This window comes from Cottoperca gobio, chromosome 17, assembly GCF_900634415.1.
Source record: "Cottoperca gobio chromosome 17, fCotGob3.1, whole genome shotgun sequence".
NCBI lineage: Eukaryota > Metazoa > Chordata > Actinopteri > Perciformes > Bovichtidae > Cottoperca > Cottoperca gobio.
The window spans coordinates 21,977,178-21,997,957 of record NC_041371.1 but is presented as its reverse complement, the minus strand read 5'-3'; the positions used below and the strand labels follow the sequence as shown (position 1 = coordinate 21,997,957).

General features: G+C 39.3%; 9 non-coding genes across 9 annotated transcripts; all 9 read left to right on the top strand.

Annotated features, from left to right (window-relative positions):
- Positions 1-126: 126 nt before the first annotated feature.
- Positions 127-312, top strand: trnaq-uug (transfer RNA glutamine (anticodon UUG)). Its single transcript has 2 exons — positions 127-163; positions 278-312. It is a non-coding gene; the product is annotated as a tRNA-Gln (tRNA).
- A 1,445-nt stretch (positions 313-1,757) lies between these two features.
- On the top strand, positions 1,758-1,829 carry trnaq-cug (transfer RNA glutamine (anticodon CUG)). Its single transcript has one exon. It is a non-coding gene; the product is annotated as a tRNA-Gln (tRNA).
- A 922-nt stretch (positions 1,830-2,751) lies between these two features.
- trnaq-cug (transfer RNA glutamine (anticodon CUG)) lies at positions 2,752-2,823 on the top strand. The gene has a single exon. It is a non-coding gene; the product is annotated as a tRNA-Gln (tRNA).
- Positions 2,824-13,863: 11,040 nt separating this feature from the next.
- On the top strand, positions 13,864-13,935 carry trnaq-uug (transfer RNA glutamine (anticodon UUG)). The gene has a single exon. It is a non-coding gene; the product is annotated as a tRNA-Gln (tRNA).
- Positions 13,936-14,209: 274 nt separating this feature from the next.
- trnaq-uug (transfer RNA glutamine (anticodon UUG)) lies at positions 14,210-14,281 on the top strand. The gene has a single exon. It is a non-coding gene; the product is annotated as a tRNA-Gln (tRNA).
- A 279-nt stretch (positions 14,282-14,560) lies between these two features.
- Positions 14,561-14,632, top strand: trnaq-cug (transfer RNA glutamine (anticodon CUG)). Its single transcript has one exon. It is a non-coding gene; the product is annotated as a tRNA-Gln (tRNA).
- Positions 14,633-15,555: 923 nt separating this feature from the next.
- On the top strand, positions 15,556-15,627 carry trnaq-cug (transfer RNA glutamine (anticodon CUG)). The gene has a single exon. It is a non-coding gene; the product is annotated as a tRNA-Gln (tRNA).
- A 2,858-nt stretch (positions 15,628-18,485) lies between these two features.
- Positions 18,486-18,557, top strand: trnaq-cug (transfer RNA glutamine (anticodon CUG)). Its single transcript has one exon. It is a non-coding gene; the product is annotated as a tRNA-Gln (tRNA).
- A 625-nt stretch (positions 18,558-19,182) lies between these two features.
- trnaq-cug (transfer RNA glutamine (anticodon CUG)) lies at positions 19,183-19,254 on the top strand. The gene has a single exon. It is a non-coding gene; the product is annotated as a tRNA-Gln (tRNA).
- The last annotated feature ends 1,526 nt before the right edge of the window (positions 19,255-20,780 follow it).

Here is a 20,780-nt window from a genome sequence, read left to right as displayed (position 1 = left end):
TGTTCAGAAAATTGCTAACATTTGTTGAGGCCAAAAAACCTTGATGGGGGCTTTTGCACTCATGACGCGTAGACTGAAGCATTGATCTGAAAACACGCAAAATTGGAGCTCAGTATATCCTTTAGTGGTGCCATGGTGTAATGGTTAGCACTCTGGACTTTGAATCCAGTGATCCAAAATCAAATCTCGGTGGGGACTGATTTTAAGACCAAGTTAATATAAACCTTTGCCACCATTGTCGGAATTACTAAAAACCACCAGTCCGTCAAATTACTGAATCCAGTGATCCAAGTTCAAATCTTGGTGGGACCTGATTTTAAGACCGAGTTAATATAAAACTTTGCCACTATTGTCGGAATTACTAAAAACCACCAGTCCGTCAAATTACTGAAAACCACCATACAACGTCGATAATCCTGAGACACTTACATCAGATCTGCATACATTTCATCTTGAGGAATGCTCAGAAAATGGCTAACATTTGTTGAGGCCAAAAACAAATGGCCTCAATCTGAATCCAGCGATCCGAGTTCAAATCTCAGTGGGACCTGATTTTAAGACCGAGTTAATATAAAACTTTGCCACCATTGTCGGAATTACTAAAAACCACCAGTCCGTCAAATTACTGAAAACCACCATATAACGTCGATAATCCTGAGACACTTACATCAGATCTGCATACATTTCATCTTGAGGAATGTTTAGAAATGGTTAACATTTGTTTAGGCCAAAAATCCTTGATGGGGGCTTTTGCATTCATGACGCGTAGACTGAAGCGTTGATCTGAAAACACGCAAAATTGGAGCACAGTATATGATGTAGTGATGCCATGGTTTAATGGTTAGCACTCTGGACTCCTAATCCAGCGATTTGAAATCAAATCTCGGTGGGACCTGATTTTAAGACCGAGTTAATATAAAACTTTGCCACCATTGTCGGAATTACTAAAAACCACCAGTCCGTCAAATTACTGAAAACCACCATATTACGTCGATAATCCTGAGACAGTTACATCAGATCTGCATACATTTCATCTTGAGGAATGCTCAGAAAATGGCTAACATTTGTTGAGGCCAAAAACAAATGGCCTCAATCTGAATCCAGCGATCCGAGTTCAAATCTCAGTGGGACCTGATTTTAAGACCGAGTTAATATAAAACTTTGCCACCATTGTCGGAATTACTAAAAACCACCAGTCCGTCAAATTACTGAAAACCACCATATTACGTCGATAATCCTGAGACAGTTACATCAGATCTGCATACATTTCATCTTGAGGAATGCTAGGAAAATGGCTAACATTTGTTGACGCCAAAAAACCTTGATGGGGGCTTTTGCACTCATGACGCGTAGACTGAAGCGTTGATCTGAAAACACGCAAAATTGGAGCACAGTATATGATGTAGTGGTGCCATGGTGTAATGGTTAGCACTCTGGACTCTTAATCCAGCGATCAGACTACAAATTTCGGTGGGACCTGATTTTAAGACCAAGTTAATATAAAACTTTGCCACCATTGTCGGAATTACTAAAAACCACCAGTCCGTCAAATTACTGAAAACCACCATATTATGTGGAAAAGCCTGAGACACTTACATTAGTTAAATATGCATACATTTCATCTTGAGGAATGTTCAGAAAATGGCTAACATTTGTTGAGGCTAAAAAACCTTGATGGGGGCTTTTGCACTCATGACGCGTAGACTGAAGCGTTGATCTGAAAACACGCAAAATTGGAGCACAGTATATGATATAGTGGTGCCATGGTGTAATGGTTAGCACTCTGGACTCTGAATCCAGCGATCCGAGTTCAAATCTCGGTGGGACCTGATTTTCAGACCGAGTTAATATAAAACTTTGCCACCATTGTCGGAATTACTAAAAACCACCATATAACGTCGATAATCCTAAAACACTTACATCAGATCTCCATTCATACTAAAAACCACCAGTCCGTCAAATTACTGAAAACCACCATATAACGTCCATAATCCTGAGACACTTACATCAGATCTGCTATATTTCATCTTGAGGAATGCTCAGAAAATGGCTAACATTTGTTGAGGCCAAAAACAAATGGCCTCAATCTGAATCCAATGATCGGAGTTCAAATCTCGGTGGGACCTGATTTTAAGACCGAGTTAATATAAAACTTTGCCACCATTGTCGGAATTACTAAAAACCACCAGTCCGTCAAATTACTGAAAACTACCATATTACGTCGATAATCCTGAGACACTTACATCAGATCTGCATACATTTCATCTTGAGGAATGTTCAGAAAATGGCTAACATTTGTTGAGGCCAAAAAACCTTGATGGGGGCTTTTGCACTCATGACGCGTAGACTGAAGCATTGATCTGAAAACACGCAAAATTGGAGCTCAGTATATCCTGTATTGGTGCTGTGGTGTAATGGTTAGCACTCTTTACTCTGAATCCAGCGATCCGAGTTCAAATCTCTGTGGGACCTGATTTTAAGACCGAGTTAATATAAAACTTTGCCAACATTGTCGGAATTACTAAAAACCACCAGTCAGTCAAATTACTGAAAACCACCATATTATGTGGGAAAAGCCTGAGACACTTACATTAGTTAAATATGCATACATTTCATCTTGAGGAATGTTCAGAAAATGGCTAACATTTGTTGACGCCAAAAAACCTTGATCGGGGCTTTTGCACTCATGACGCGTAGACTGAAGCGTTGATCTGAAAACACGCAAAATTGGAGCACAGTATATGATGTAGTGGTGCCATGGTTTAATGGTTAGCACTCTGGACTCTGAATCCAGCGATCCGAGTTCAAATCTCGGTGGGACCTGATTTTAAGACCGAGTTAATATAAAACTTTGCCACCATTGTCGGAATTACTAAAAACCACCATATAACGTCAATAATCCTAAAACACTTACATCAGATCTCCATTCATACTAAAAACCACCAGTCCGTCAAATTACTGAAAACCACCATATAACGTCCATAATCCTGAGACACTTACATCAGATCTGCATACATTTCATCTTGAGGAATGCTCAGAAAATGGCTAACATTTGTTGAGGCCAAAAACAAATGGCCTCAATCTGAATCCAGCGATCCGAGTTCAAATCTCTGTGGGACCTGATTTTAAGACCAAGTTAATATATAACTTTGCCACTGTCGAGTTAATCTGGCTTCAGCCTGCCTAAACTCGTTTCGGCATAGAATTCAACAGAGGACGCTGAACAACTCCATTCCAATTAGTTCCATTTTTATTTGGGAATTCGAAATAGGTTGATAACCTTAAATAAAGAAAAAAAACATTAGCATTAAATCATGAATTGAAAATCATCTCAATTATGTTTGTACCTCAACATCATGCCAGTTCAAACATTCAAATGCACATACCCCCAATAGAGCAAATCAAATTAATCTCATCTAATATATTCTTTATCAAATCTAAGCCAAACAATGCCCCTAAATTAACTTCAGCCACAGTAAGCAAATCAAATCTCTCCAAACTGCACCAAACTCCAGGCTAAACAAAGTAACAGACATTTCAAGTGATGAAATGCCATCACACAAAAACCCAAAATGGCGTGCACCACATTTAACGAATGAGTGAAATAATGACTTAGCCGATCTCTTCCTGGCAAACACTCCCCAAACCATTTCACTTGTGCTGGCCCACAGATTTATACAAGTTAATTCATAATAAGCAAAATATACACATACCAATAGCGTCTCTTTTTCATCTAACCACTGAAGCGATGCATGTGTCTGGCTTGCAGCTTCTTGTAGCCACACTGGACAGACAAAGGGCTCACCTACTCAGCTGATCCTCCTAATAAGGGCAGCCTCTCTCCCTCTCTCTCTCTCTACCTGCAAGGAGCTGCTACACCTCCAAACAATGTCCAAACCACCGCCCTCTAGTGCTACTTAGACAAGATGACAACTAAACCACCCCAAAAGCATGAAAAGGAAGAAAAGCCCAGTTCATTAACTAATGACTTAACAATGTTGATACAAGCTGACTTAACAGCCACCATTGTCGGAAATACTAAAAACCACCAGTCCGTCAAATTACTGAAAACCACCATATAACGTCGATAATCCTGAGACACTTACATCAGATCTGCATACATTTCATCTTGAGGAATGTTCAGAAATGGCTAACATTTGTTGACGCCAAAATACCTTGATGGGGGCTTTTGCACTCATGACGCGTAGACTGAAGCGTTGATCTGAAAACACGCAAAATTGGAGCACAGTATATGATGTAGTGATACCATGGTTTAATGGTTAGCACTCTGGACTCTTAATCCAGCGATTTGAAATCAAATCTCGGTGGGACCTGATTTTAAGACCGAGTTAATATAAAACTTTGCCACCATTGTCGGAATTACTAAAAACCACCAGTCCGTCAAATTACTGAAAACCACCATATAACGTCGATAATCCTGAGACACTTACATCAGATCTGCAAACATTTCATCTTGAGGAATGTTCAGAAAATGGCTAACATTTGTTGAGGCCAAAAAACATTGATGGGGGCTTTTGCACTCATGACGCGTAGACTGAAGCGTTGATCTGAAAGCACGCAAAATTGGAGCACATTATATCCTTTAGTGGTGCCTGGGTGTAATGGTTAGCACTCTGGACTCTGAATCCAGCGATCAGAGTTCAAATCTCGGTGGGACCTGATTTTAAGACCGAGTTAATATAAAACTTTGCCACCATTGTCGGAATTACTAAAAACCACCATATAACGTCGATAATCCTGAGACACTTACATCAGATCTGCATACATTTCATCTTGAGGAATGTTCAGAAAATGGCTAACATTTGTTGAGGCCAAAAAACCTTGATGGGGGCTTTTGCACTCATGACGCGTAGACTGAAGCGTTGATCTGAAAACACGCAAAAATGGAGCACAGTATATGAGATATATATATATATATATATATATATATATATATATATATATATATATATATATATATATATATATATATATATATATATATATATATATATATATTGATTGAGGTAAACAAATACATATGATAGTCTTTCCAATGTGGATTAATACAATTTAGGATTAATTTACCTGACAATTCCCCCTTTACACACCATTTATGGTGTGTATAATCTCCAGTAAATATAAGGCACCGAGTGGTGTACAAATTCAGCATATGGTATACAAGAATACATTCATAGTGCACTTGTTTTTATTCCAGTCATAAAAAGTACCTTCTGTATAAAACATCAACTTTAATAAAAAATACCTTCCGTATAAAACCAAAGAACTTCACTTTTTATTCCAGTATAAAGACAATTAGCTTCAGTATAATAAAAAACACTTCCAGTAAAAGACAGTAAATATTAGTAAACTTTTAATGTCTGTATAAGACTGTAATATCTGTATCTGACTGAGAGACTGTGACTACAGTACGAGACTGTAACTACAATAAAGTCAGTGGCTTCGGTATGGCAGCAAAAACACTTTGTAGAGTTATTCACACGAAATCATCTTCCTCCTGGCTGTCGTGTTCCTGCTCTATATCATAGTCTATGAGTAACTTGGTTTGCTCTTGCATAAAAAACTGACCTTTCTCAGTCTCTTTCTCTTTGGTCAGGGCAGTGGTGATCAGTCTAGTGGTCAGGGTGTGGATACATGGAATGCAACAGCATCCACATAGGATTAGTATTCCTATCATTATCGGTATGAACAACACCAACATCTTATACTGACCAAACCAACGCTCCAGGGAGCCTGTGAAGTGATTCTATACCCCACTGTTTGATGCTAGCTCTTTGCTGAGTCTGTCAAGTCCTTTCAAAGCTCTGGTAAAGGATCCATCAGGGGCTGTGTTATTTGGGATGAAAGTACAACACATAGAGCCAAACAATTTACAGACACCCCCTTTTTCAGCTAGCACCATGTCTAATGCAATTCCGTTCTGTAATCAGGCTAGTTCTATCAAATTGCATAAATCTATGGAGAGGGGCTGATACTCGTATACATTTGTTTTGTGATTGTGGAATCAATCAATCTCGTCATGCGGCTTCTAATTTATGGTATATAACAACATCCACATACAGTAAGTATTCAGAATCAGAATAATCTTTCTTGTCATGTAGGTTTTCACCTACAAAGAATTTGCTCTGGGTTAGCTGGTACGTGAATATAAAAATGCATAAATATTTACAAAATATAATCTGTGGAGATAATGTACAAATTGATATTGATATAGCTATTAATACTGAAGATACCAGTGACATGAGAACTCTCCATCTCCCGGACCGTCTTTCCATAGCATCACCAGACTAATTCTCTACCCCTGAATTCTCTGCTAATTCGTTATATAATGTTGTCAATCTTTGTAAGGCTCTAGTAACTGATCTCTCTGAAACAGTATTATTTGATATAATTGTGCAACAGGATGATCCAAACATGGCACACACACCTCCTTTCTCTGCTCGGAGCATGTCTAAAGACATTCTATCATGTCAATACGCTGGAAGCTGCTTGTTGTTCAGCTTGTCCCTTAACGACATCCCTTGTAATAATTAATAAACCTCTGTTAGATGCAATGAATGTAATTAATCCACATTGTTATTGGTAGTTGCCCATCATAAAAACAATGAGTCAAAACCTGCTCCAATTTGATCTCTGGCACTCCCCGGGGGACTCCTACTGCATCTCTTGTATGCTGTGGAGCTGAAGCTCTCCCCAGGTGCTGTGTTTCTCTTCAGCCGAGTTCAAGCTCACAAGAGTTTGATCTGTTGTGGGCCAAACATAGAAACGCTCGACCAGTGTCATCAATACACATATTTCAGTCTTATGCTATTGGTTCTGTGAGTTGGAAATCTCTTAATGAGATTTTTGCAAATTGGGCTGAGTGGTTCTGTTACACTGTGCATCATTGTTAACAGACAGGTTTACTCTGTTATTGGTCCGAGTAGTACTGGGACTGGGCTTAAAGCAAGGAGGGGCCTGACTGGTACACACACACAATATATTTACTGAGCTAGTGGTATACAGTTTGCAGTCAAGCCACATATTCTTCTCCACATATCCTGTCTCCATGCCTACTCTATTTCTTACTGTAGTAACTTTATATCCTTTCCTACTGACTGCTTTGAGATTGCAGTCTTCTTGTTGTCTACCTTTATCCTAAAGTGTCCTTGTGGACCTGCTCCTAAAACCTCTGCTGCCTAAAACAGTCTCTAATCTCTGGGATGCGATGAAACGATGGTGAGGAATAATGGATCACAATCATTTATTTTCTTACATGTCACTCCTCTCCGTGGCGCAGATGTGTTCCTCTGCCCACCTGATCTGTTCTGCATATTGTTAGGGGAGAGGGACAGGTTATTACGTCACAGAAATCAAATTTGATGTGGTTGTGCAGTCTCAGGTGTACAGGGCTATACTCACCCTCCTGTGATGACTCTGACCCCCATTTCACAGTCCCCTTCTAAAACTTCGGGTTGTTGAATCTTCACTGATGGTGAGACAAGCGCCCCTATGGGTACCCTCCCTGTGTGGTCAGACTTCACCACGAAGAGGTCCAGTTTCTGCTTTATGGAGTCAGTGTCTCTCACAGGAGTGGTGATATATTTATGTGTCAGGTGTCACCAGGATTCTCTCTCTCTCTCTCTCTACCTCTCTACCTTCCTCTCTTTCCCAATGGTGGTATGTTTCTAAATATGGCTCTGATAGTTTTCCCGGCACAGATAGGGAAACTTGGCATGATTTCCAGTGTTCTTTTATACCATTAGTCTTTCACACTTATTTACATCAACACTAATTATTGTACCGTTAATGTTCTTATTCTGTCTAATGTTTTATGTCTTTGCAGTGAAGTACTTTGGCCTGCAATTCTTACATAAAGCTTATTATTATCATTATTATTATCATCCTTTACCCACATTACCTTATTTTACAGTTCATTTAGCTGTAAACACTTTAGCTACTGTCATAGCGTCTACTGTATGTGTTGGAAATACTTCAGCTCATTTTATATACGTCTATAATCGTTAAACTATATTTATTTCCTTCATATTTATTTAGTTCAGAATATCCGTTTCCGCACATCTGCATGGATTTTATTGGAGTCGGCATTCGAATCAAATGCTATGAATATACTCTATTAATATAATACTTAATATAATACTCAATATAATACTCCCCCTTTTGAGACATGGTCAAATACCGTGTCTCAATACACACATTTACAGTATATCTCAAAAGTGAGTACACCCTTTAGATTTTTGCAAATATTCTGTTATATCCTTTCAGGGGATAACATTATCCTACTGAAACTTTGATATAACTTAAAGTAGTCAGTGTGCTGCTTGAATAACAGTATACAACAGTATACACAGCTGTTAATGTCTAAACAGCTGGCAACAAAAGTGAGTACACCCCATAGTGAACATGTCCTAATTGTGCCCAATGATGTTGTTTTCCCGCCCTGGTGTCATGTGACTCGTTAGTGTTACAAGGATTCAGGTGTAAATGATAAGCAGGGCTGTTAAATTTGGTGTTTTGGGCACAATTCTCTCTGAATGCTGGACAACATGGCACCTCATGGCAAGGAACTCTCTGAGCGGCTGAAAAAAAGGATTATTGCGCTTCACAAAGATGGCCTTGGCTATAAGAAGATTGCCAACACCATGAAAATGAGTTGCAGCACAGTGGCTAAGATCATACAGCGGTTTTCCAGGACAGGTTCCACTCGGAACAGGCCTCGCCAGGGTCGACCAAAGAAGTTGAGTCCACGTGCTCAGCGTCATATCCAGAGGTTGGTTTCCAAAAATAGATGTGCGAGTGCTTCCAGCATTGCTGCAGAGGTTGCAGAAGTGGGATGTCAGCCTGTCAGTGCCCAGACCATACGCCGCACACTGCATCAAATCGGTTTGTATGGCCGTCGCCCCAGACAGAAGCCCCTTCTGAAACCGATGCATAAGAAAGCCCGCAAACAGTTTGCTGAAGACAATGAATCCAAGAACATGAGTTACTGGAACCATGTCCTGTGGTCTGATGAGACCAAAATAAACCTGTTTGGGTCAGATGGTGTCCGGCGTGTGTGGCGGCACCCTGGTGAGGAGTACCAAGACAAATGTGTTTTGCCTACAGTCAAGCATGGTGGTGGCAGCATCATGGTCTGGGGCTGCATGAGTGCTGCCGGCACTGGGGAGCTGCATTTCATTGAGGGACACATGAATTCCAATATATACTGTGACATCCTGCAGCAGAGCATGATCCCCTCTCTTCGGAAACTGGGCCGTAGGGCAGTTTTCCAACATGATAATGACCCTAAACACACCTCCAAGATGACAACGGCCTTGCTGAAGAAGCTGAAGGTTAAGGTGATGGACTGGCCAAGTATGTCTCCAGACCTAAACCCAATTGAGCACATGTGGGGCATCCTCAAGAGGAAGGTGGAGGAGTGCAAGGTGTCCAACATCCGTGCGCTCCGTGATGTCGTCGTGGAGGAGTGGAAGAAGATTCCAGAAGCAACCTGTGCAGCTCTGGTGAATTCCATGCCCAGGAGGGTTAAAGCAGTGCTAGATAACAATGGTGGTCACACAAAATATTGACACTTTGGGCACAATTTAGACATGTTCACTATGGGGTGTACTCACTTTTGTTGCCAGCTGTTTAGACATTAACAGCTGTGTACTGAGTAATTTTCAAAGGACAATAAATCTATACTGTTATTCAAGCAGCACACTGACTACTTTAAGTTATATCAAAGTTTCAGTAGGATAATGTTATCCCCTGAAAGGATATAACAGAATATTTGCAAAAATCTAAAGGGTGTACTCACTTTTGAGATATACTGTATATATGTTCTTGGTAGTACTGAGTTCTTCTCTGGTCAAGTGTTCTTTCGTCAGTCGTCTCTGTCTTGTATGTAATTATTCTTAGTCCCAACGGCTTGTTCTTACTTTGTAGCTGTATTCTGCATCTCTTTCAATATCTCTGTCTTGTGTTCTGGTGTGTTTGTCTTCTCATTTACATATTGTTGTCTACTGAAACTGGATCAGTGTGTGGTGCCTTTATATAAAGCAATATACTTTATATACTTTGGTAGCTGTACTGCCTTCAATAAGTCTTCTATTAGAGTGAGTAATATTAGTCAATTAATTAGTTAGTTAGTAATATTAGTCAATTAGTCAGTTAGTAATATTAGTCAATTAGTCAGTTAATCAATGTTACCCTACCGCTATTCTGTACTTGTTGAGCAAACACATGTTGTTGAACATGCATAGTTACCGTCTGTGTAGATATCTACAACTTTGTCTTTTATCTGCACGTCTCTGTCAACGCTATCAGTTCTGCTGCTCTGCTGACAGATGATTAGGAAGAGCTTCTGCTTTTAATATGTCTGTCTGTGTCACTACAGAGATCTTGTCACATTCGGATCCTCTAGGTTACTTTACATGATCCGTTAACAAACATTTCTATCTCTGGTTCCTCTTAGGGAATGTCAGTCAAGTCTGGTCTTGGTGAAGTTCCTTGTCCGTCTCTGTCGTTCAGTCATGTGGTTCTCCGTCTTCAGCTGTTGGTAATAATGTAGATGGATCAAAGTTGTACATTATTCTATAGTCAGATGCGGTTGTGAAAACAAGACTTGACACTGCATGCCTGGTGTTAAAGTCAATGGCCTGAATAACACTTGATGCAGAGGCCTGACCTGCCATTGAAGCTGCAGTTACTGCTCATGTGCGGTCAGGCATCGCCTTATCTACTGGGTCTAATTGTGAAGAGTAGTGAACCACTGGTCTCCTCTTATCTCCATGGTTCTGTGTTAATACTAATGTCATGAAGTCTGCCGGTTAGATAAAAGGCTTCTTATAGTCTGGTATTTCTAAAACAGATGAGTTTACCAAAACTTTATTTTCTTAAATAATTCGTCAGCTGTTCCACTCCCTATTATCTTATCAGATACTGATATAGGGTTTTTAGAAATCCGTTTTGACAGAGGATTAATTAATAGTGCATCATTTGACACTCAGTTTCTACAGAAATTACACAATTTGTCTCTTAATCTGGTTTAGGTGCTTCTAATTAAGTTCTTCCTCTCCTCTTCAAGTGCTCTGCCTGATTGTGAAATGTTGTAACTCAAATTCTTTACTATTGATTTGAACAATTGTAGTTTATTATATCAAGGCGCTCACCATATCCTTATGGGATTATTGTGTAAATGCACACTTCTTTCCCTCAAACTGGATTCAAACTAAATCTGACTTTCTTTTACCACTTAGCTGGAAAAGAATGCGTGTGCTATATCTATTATTAAAAATGTGCTCTCTGGATCTCTGGATGCTCTTGGTACTACAACTTTATTTACTACCTGTAACTCTGGTACCTCAGCCATCCTATATATGGCAGTTTTTCCTTACTGGAAATATGGATTGCTCCTGACACTTGATCTAATTCACTCTGACACTTCTTGCTTAAACAGATACCATCTCCAATATGGCCTGATACTAAAGTCTTTTATTATTATTTTTTATTCTGAACGTAATCTATCATTAGCTGATTGTTTTTATTTTACACTCTTTATTCTGAGTATTTTGCGGCTCTGTTCTGCTCTAATCATTTCTGTCTGCTCCAGAATTACACAAAAAGTCTACATATCTGTCATCCACACACTTATTAAACATGTTTTCTCAAAAACATATAAGAGACAGTTTTCTACACTTTACAATTCAGCCTCCTTTAATTGACTATGATAGTGTGTGTGAATGCAGATATACGACCTGGTTCCGGAAGTGTGGATCCCCGTTGCTGGGGAGTTATGTTCTCTTGTCAGTTTCTGACGTCCGGTCTACAGTCTCCCTCTGGGGTTCTGGTTTCACATTTTTCTTCTCTTTAGCTTTCCTCAATTCAATTGGATTTTTAATTGTAATTTACCAATTTGTCTGCTGGTGCACGATTTTAAATTTAGGTGCACTTTAATTGCCATTCCACAGGTGGAGGTGTTTAAATTTTGTAAAGTTTCTATAAACTTTTAGTTGTAGTCTCAATTTTGTCCACCAGAGGCATTTAGCTATCAACCGGATGTGGGTTTTTTGTTGAATTCCCACCGGATGAAGAAGGATAGAAAATGGAGGTTTCTTTGTTCTAAATTTTCTCTCCTTCCAGTTTGGAGAAAACTCGCATCTTTGGTTTAATCACTCGGTCACTACATCACTTATGCATTTTATTTCCACCCAAAATGCTCCTGCATAAGACTCAAGGTTTAGTTTATCACAATTTACTTTCTCATGCCTCGTAACATCAAGTAGACGGAATTAGCGACCCAGCATCACTTGGCCACAGTTAGCTGGTTCCTAATCTCTGAGGCCTTTCACAAAAACGTCTCCTTCTTTCACGTTTTTCCAACTCAAAACTACTTCACATACACTCCACGGTTCTCTTTGATTTCACAACCGTCCACCAGTCAGTTTGAACAGTTTTCACCCGTTCTACAAACTCCAATGCATTAGCTAAATATCAGCTCTAGCTTAGCCTCGCCTTAGGCCTGCTTGAGACACACTTTACTCACAACAATACAACAAGTCTTAACATATTTTACACTATGCTTGCCCAAAGGAGATGATATATAACATCTGAGACTATGAGGCGATCGTCATCGGTTCTCACGTAATTCAGGATTATAATCACTATCCTCCTTTGGTAACAACACTAGCTTCTAATGCTAGGCTTCCCAGAAGTCTTTTAATTAAACTATACCTATCTGCCTTCCAAAGGACTTATTTAACATTAAACTAACTAAGCTTTCTTAGCTACCTTCCTAAGGTGTTTTCGTATTAAACTACATCAATGCAAGCTTACCGTAAGCTTTATCCAGTACCAGACCGGACACCCACCTTGGGCTTTCTTTGATTAATATAAGCTCTCCAAGAGCTCTAACCAGAGCTACGCTAGAGCCCTCCAAAGGCTTTTAATAAATATCGTTAACACAATTAATATCTTCAATGCTTGCTCTTATCAAATGTATTTCAACATTCAGGATTACTTTTTATCGTTTAACAGCAGTTGTATTAGCTATGACCGTCGAACATTGTTGCTGGCATTCATTAATACATTTTCCTAATCTACCTTCAGTGAATATTTGATTTAACCGGTGTTCACTCTCACCTGATCTTTTGCACGTGCAATGAATACCAGACAACGATACTCGGCGATCGTTCTTCACTTCTCCTTTCGGGAGCCCACCCAGGGACGCCAATTAAAGGGTGGAAAAAGTTGAAGAACTCGGAGCTTGAATGTTGAATCAAAACAGCAATCCTCTAGTTCAATCGATATATTTATTAACGTGATAAGTCAAACATAGAAAATACTCTCAGCTGAGGACACAATTCGCATCGCCGTTTCCACAGACTGCATGGCTTAAAAGCCCCCATGTTGCTGTCTCACGGCTCCGCTCCAGTGTGTACAAAGAGTCGTAAAACATGTGGCTAAATACATGGAGTAGGCGTTGACCTTCTCCTCATTGGTCCCAGTTTGGCGCCAACACGCTCCTCCGTCAGCAGTCAGGAAGTAATGGTTTGTTGACCCGTTTTCTTAAAGGGGAAGTGCCCCTATTATGTTTGTAATACACTCAGTGCAGAAAATACATAATTGCGCAGAAACATATTCGCAGTGTAGATATATATATATATATATATATATATATATATATATTGATTGAGGTAAACAAATACATATAATAGTCTTTCCAATGTGGATTAATACAATTTAGGATTAATTTACCTGACAACGCCAAAAAACCTTGATGGGGGCTTTTACACTCATGACGCGTAGACTGAAGCGTTGATCTGAAAACACGCAAAATTGGAGCACAGTATATCCTGTATTGGTGCCATGGTGTAATGGTTAGCACTCTGGACTTTGAATTCAGTGATCTGAGTTCAAACCTCGGTGGGACCTGATTTTAAGACCGAGTTAATATAAAACTTTGCCAACATTGTCGGAATTACTAAAAACCACCAGTCCGTCAAATTACTGAAAACCACCATATAACGTCGATAATCCTGAGACACTTACATCAGATCTGCATACATTTTATCTTGAGGAATGTTCAGAAAATGGCTAACATTTGTTGAGGCCAAAAAACCTTGATGGGGGCTTTTGCACTCAAGACGCGTAGACTGAAGCGTTGATCTGAAAACACGCAAAATTGGAGCACATTACATCCTGTATTGGTGCCATGGTGTAATGGTTAGCACTCTGGACTTTGAATCCAGTGATCCGACTTCAAATCTCGGTGGGACCTGATTTTAAGACCGAGTTAATATAAAACTTTGCCAACATTGTCGGAATTACTAAAAACCACCAGTCAGTCAAATTACTGAAAACCACCATATTATGTGGGAAAAGCCTGAGACACTTACATTAGTTAAATATGCATACATTTCATCTTGAGGAATGTTCAGAAAATTGCTAACATTTGTTGAGGCCAAAAAACCTTGATGGGGGCTTTTGCACTCATGACGCGTAGACTGAAGCGTTGATCTGAAAACACGCAAAATTGGAGCACATTACATCCTGTATTGGTGCCATGGTGTAATGGTTAGCACTTTGGACTCTGAATCCAGCGATTTGAGTTCAAATCTCGGTGGGACCTGATTTTAAGACCGAGTTAATATAAAACTTTGCCACCATTGTTGGAATTACTAAAAACCACCATATAACGTCGATAATCCTAAAACGCTTACATCAGATCTGCATAAATACTAAAAACCACCAGTCCGTCAAATTACTGAAAACCACCATATAAAGTCCATAATCCTGAGACACTTACATCAGATCTGCATACATTTTATCTTGAGGAATGCTCAGAAAATAGCTAACATTTGTTGAGGCCAAAAACAAATGGCCTCAATCTTAATCCAGCGATCTATGTTCAAAACTCGGTGGGACCTAATTTTAAGACCGAGTTAATATAAAACTTTGCAACCATTGTCGGAATTACTAAAAACCACCAGTCCGTCAAATTACTGAAAACCACCATATTATGTGGAAAAGCCTGAGACACTTACATTAGTTAAATATGCATACATTTCATCTTGAGGAATGTTCAGAAAATTGCTAACATTTGTTGAGGCCAAAAAACCTTGATGGGGGCTTTTGCACTCATGACGCGTAGACTGAAGCGTTGATCTGAAAACACGCAAAATTGGAGCACATTATATCCTGTATTGGTGCCGTTGTGTAATGGTTAGCACTCTGGACTCTGAATCCAGCGATCAGAGTTCAAATTTCGGTAGGACCTGATTTTAAGACCAAGTTAATATAAAACTTTGCCACCATTGTCGGAATTACAAAAAACCACCAGTCCGTCAAATTACTGAAAACCACCATATAACGTCGATAATCCTGAGACACTTACATCAGATCTGCATACATTTCATCTTGAGGAATGTTCAGAAAATGGCTAACATTTGTTGACGGCCAAAAAACCTTGATGGGGGCTTTTGCACTCATGACGCGAAGACTGAAGCGTTGATCTGAAAACACGCAAAATTGGAGCACAGTATATGATGTAGTGGTGCCATGGTGTAATGGTTAGCACTCTGGACTCTGAATCCAGCGATCCGAGTTCAAATTTCGGTGGGACCTGATTTTAAGACCAAGTTAATATAAATCTTTGCCACCATTGTCGGAATTACTAAAAACCACTAGTCCGTCAAATTACTGAAAACCACCATATTACGTCGATAATCCTGAGACACTTACATCAGATCTGCATACATTTTATCTTGAGGAATGTTCAGAAAATGGCTAACATTTGTTGAGGCCAAAAAACCTTGATGGGGGCTTTTGCACTCATGTCGCGAAGACTGAAGCGTTGATCTGAAAACACGCAAAATTGGAGCACATTACATCCTGTATTGGTGCCATGGTGTAATGGTTAGCACTCTGTACTTTGAATCCAGTGATCAGACTTCAAATCTCGGTGGGACCTGATTTTAAGACCGAGTTAATATAAAACTTTGCCACCATTGTCGGAATTACTAAAAACCACCTTATAACGTCGATAATCCTAAAACACTTACATCAGATCTGCATACATACTAAAAACCACCAGTCCGTCAAATTACTGAAAACCACCATATAACGTCCATAATCCTGAGACACTTACATCAGATCTGCATACATTTCATCTTGAGGAATGCTCAGAAAATAGCTAACATTTGTTGAGGCCAAAAACAAATGGCCTCAATCTTAATCCAGCGATCCAAGTTCAAATCTCGGTGGGACCTGATTTTAAGACCGAGTTAATATAAAACTTTGCAACCATTGTCGGTATTACTAAAAACCACCTTATAACGTCGATAATCCTAAAACACTTACATCAGATCTGCATACATACTAAAAACCACCAGTCCGTCAAATTACTGAAAACCACCATATAACGTCCATAATCCTGAGACACTTACATCAGATCTGCATACATATCATCTTGAGGAATGCTCAGAAAATAGCTAACATTTGTTGAGGCCAAAAACAAATGGCCTCAATCTTAATCCAGCGATCCAAGTTCAAATCTCGGTGGGACCTGATTTTAAGACCGAGTTAATATAAAACTTTGCAACCATTGTCGGAATTAATAAAAACCACCAGTCCGTCAAATTTCTGAAAACCACCATATTATGTGGAAAAGCCTGAGACACTTACATTAGTTAAATATGCATACATTTCATCTTGAGGAATGTTCAGAAAATTGCTAACATTTGTTGAGGCCAAAAAACCTTGATGGGGGCTTTTGCACTCATGACGCGTAGACTGAAGCGTTGATCTGAAAACACGCAAAATTGGAGCACATTATATCCTGTATTGGTGCCGTTGTGTAATGGTTAGCACTCTGGACTCTGAATCCAGCGATCAGAGTTCAAATTTCGGTAGGACCTGATTTTAAGACCAAGTTAATATAAAACTTTGCCACCATTGTCGGAATTACAAAAAACCACCAGTCCGTCAAATTACTGAAAACCACCATATAACGTCGATAATCCTGAGACACTTACATCAGATCTGCATACATTTCATCTTGAGGAATGTTCAGAAAATGGCTAACATTTGTTGAGGCCAAAAAACCTTGATGGGGGCTTTTGCACTCATGACGCGAAGACTGAAGCGTTGATCTGAAAACACGCAAAATTGGAGCACATTACATCCTGTATTGGTGCCATGGTGTAATGGTTAGCACTCTGTACTTTGAATCCAGTGATCAGACTTCAAATCTCGGTGGGACCTGATTTTAAGACCGAGTTAATATAAAACTTTGCCACCATTGTCGGAATTACTAAAAACCACCTTATAACGTCGATAATCCTAAAACACTTACATCAGATCTGCATACATACTAAAAACCACCAGTCCGTCAAATTACTGGAAACCACCATATAACGTCCATAATCCTGAGACACTTACATCAGATCTGCATACATTTCATCTTGAGGAATGCTCAGAAAATAGCTAACATTTGTTGAGGCCAAAAACAAATGGCCTCAATCTTAATCCAGCGATCCAAGTTCAAATCTCGGTGGGACCTGATTTTAAGACCGAGTTAATATAAAACTTTGCAACCATTGTCGGTATTACTAAAAACCACCTTATAACGTCGATAATCCTAAAACACTTACATCAGATCTGCATACATACTAAAAACCACCAGTCCGTCAAATTACTGAAAACCACCATATAACGTCCATAATCCTGAGACACTTACATCAGATCTGCATACATATCATCTTGAGGAATGCTCAGAAAATAGCTAACATTTGTTGAGGCCAAAAACAAATGGCCTCAATCTTAATCCAGCGATCCAAGTTCAAATCTCGGTGGGACCTGATTTTAAGACCGAGTTAATATAAAACTTTGCAACCATTGTCGGAATTAATAAAAACCACCAGTCCGTCAAATTTCTGAAAACCACCATATTATGTGGAAAAGCCTGAGACACTTACATTAGTTAAATATGCATACATTTCATCTTGAGGAATGTTCAGAAAATTGCTAACATTTGTTGAGGCCAAAAAACCTTGATGGGGGCTTTTGCACTCATGACGCGTAGACTGAAGCGTTGATCTGAAAACACGCAAAATTGGAGCACATTATATCCTGTATTGGTGCCGTTGTGTAATGGTTAGCACTCTGGACTCTGAATCCAGCGATCAGAGTTCAAATTTCGGTAGGACCTGATTTTAAGACCAAGTTAATATAAAACTTTGCCACCATTGTCGGAATTACAAAAAACCACCAGTCCGTCAAATTACTGAAAACCACCATATAACGTCGATAATCCTGAGACACTTACATCAGATCTGCATACATTTCATCTTGAGGAATGTTCAGAAAATGGCTAACATTTGTTGACGCCAAAAAACCTTGATGGGGGCTTTTGCACTCATGACGCGAAGACTGAAGCGTTGATCTGAAAACACGCAAAATTGGAGCACAGTATATGATGTAGTGGTGCCATGGTGTAATGGTTAGCACTCTGGACTCTGAATCCAGCGATCCGAGTTCAAATTTCGGTGGGACCTGATTTTAAGACCAAGTTAATATAAATCTTTGCCACCATTGTCGGAATTACTAAAAACCACTAGTCCGTCAAATTACTGAAAACCACCATATTACGTCGATAATCCTGAGACACTTACATCAGATCTGCATACATTTTATCTTGAGGAATGTTCAGAAAATGGCTAACATTTGTTAAGGCCAAAAAACCTTGATGGGGGCTTTTGCACTCATGACGCGTAGACTGAAGCGTTGATCTGAAAACACGCAAAATTGGAGCACATTACATCCTGTATTGGTGCCATGGTGTAATGGTTAGCACTCTGTACTTTGAATCCAGTGATCAGACTTCAAATCTCGGTGGGACCTGATTTTAAGACCGAGTTAATATAAAACTTTGCCAACATTGTCGGAATTACTAAAAACCACCAGTCAGTCAAATTACTGAAAACCACCATATTATGTGGGAAAAGCCTGAGACACTTACATTAGTTAAATATGCATACATTTCATCTTGAGGAATGTTCAGAAAATGGCTAACATTTGTTGAGGCCAAAAAACCTTGATGGGGGCTTTTGCACTCATGACGCGTAGACTGAAGCGTTGATCTGAAAACACGCAAAATTGGAGCACATTATATCCTGTATTGGTGCCATGGTGTAATGGTTAGCACTCTGGACTCTGAATCCAGCGATCTGAGTTCAAATCTCGGTGGGACCTGATTTTAAGACCGAGTTAATATAAAACTTTGCCACCATTGTCGGAATTACTAAAAACCACCTTATAACGTCGATAATCCTAAAACACTTACATCAGATCTGCATACATACTAAAAACCACCAGTCCGTCAAATTACTGAAAACCACCATATAACGTCCATAATCCTGAGACACTTACATCAGATCTGCATACATTTCATCTTGAGGAATGCTCAGAAAATAGCTAACATTTGTTGAGGCCAAAAACAAATGGCCTCAATCTTAATCCAGCGATCCAAATTCAAATCTCGGTGGGACCTGATTTTAAGACCGAGTTAATATATAACTTTGCAACCATTGTCGGAATTACTAAAAACCACTTTATAACGTCGATAATCCTAAAACACTTACATCAGATCTGCATACATACTAAAAACCACCAGTCCGTCAAATTACTGAAAACCACCATATTATGTGAAAAAGCCTGAGACACTTACATCAGATCTGCATACATTTCATCTTGAGAAATGTTCAGAAAATGGCTAACATTTGTTGACGCCAAAAAACCTTGATGGGGGCTTTTGCACTCATGACGCGTAGACTGAAACGTTGATCTGAAAACACGCAAAATTGGAGCACATTATATCATGTATTGGTAACATGGTGTGATGGTTACCACTCTGGACTCTAAATCTAGAGATTTGAGTTCAAATCTTGGTGGAACCTGAATTTAAGACCGAGTTATCATAAAACTTTGCCACTATTGTCGGAATTACTAAAAACCACCAGTCCGTCAAATTACTGAAAACCACCATATTATGTGAAAAAGCCTGAGACACTTACATCAGATCTGCATACATTTCATCTTGAGGAATGCTCAGAAAATAGCTAACATTTGTTGAGGCCAAAAACAAATGGCCTCAATCTTAATCCAGCGATCCAAGTTCAAATCTCGGTGGGACCTGATTTTAAGACCGAGTTAATATAAAACTTTGCAACCATTGTCGGAATTACTAAAAACCACCAGTCCGTCAAATAACTGAAAACCACCATATTATGTGGAAAAGCCTGAGACACTTACATTAGTTAAATATGCATACATTTTATCTTGAGGAATGTTCAGAAAATGGCTAACATATGTTGAGGCCAAAAAACCTTGATGGGGGCTTTTGCACTCATGACGCGTAGACTGAAGCGTTGATCTGAAAACACGCAAAATTGGAGCACAGTATATTATGTAATGGTGCCATGGTGTAATGGTTAGCACTCTGGACTCTTAATCCAGCGATCAGAGTTCAAATTTTGGTGGGACCTGATTTTAAGACCGAGTTCATATAAAACTTTGCCACCATTGTCGGAATTACTAAAAACCACCATATGACGTCGATAATCCTAAAACACTTACATCAGATCTGCATACATACTAAAAACCACCAGTCCGTCAAATTACTGAAAACCACCATATAACGTCGATAATCCTGAGACACTTAAATCAGATCTGCATACATTTCATCTTGAGAAATGTTCAGAAAATGGCTAACATTTGTT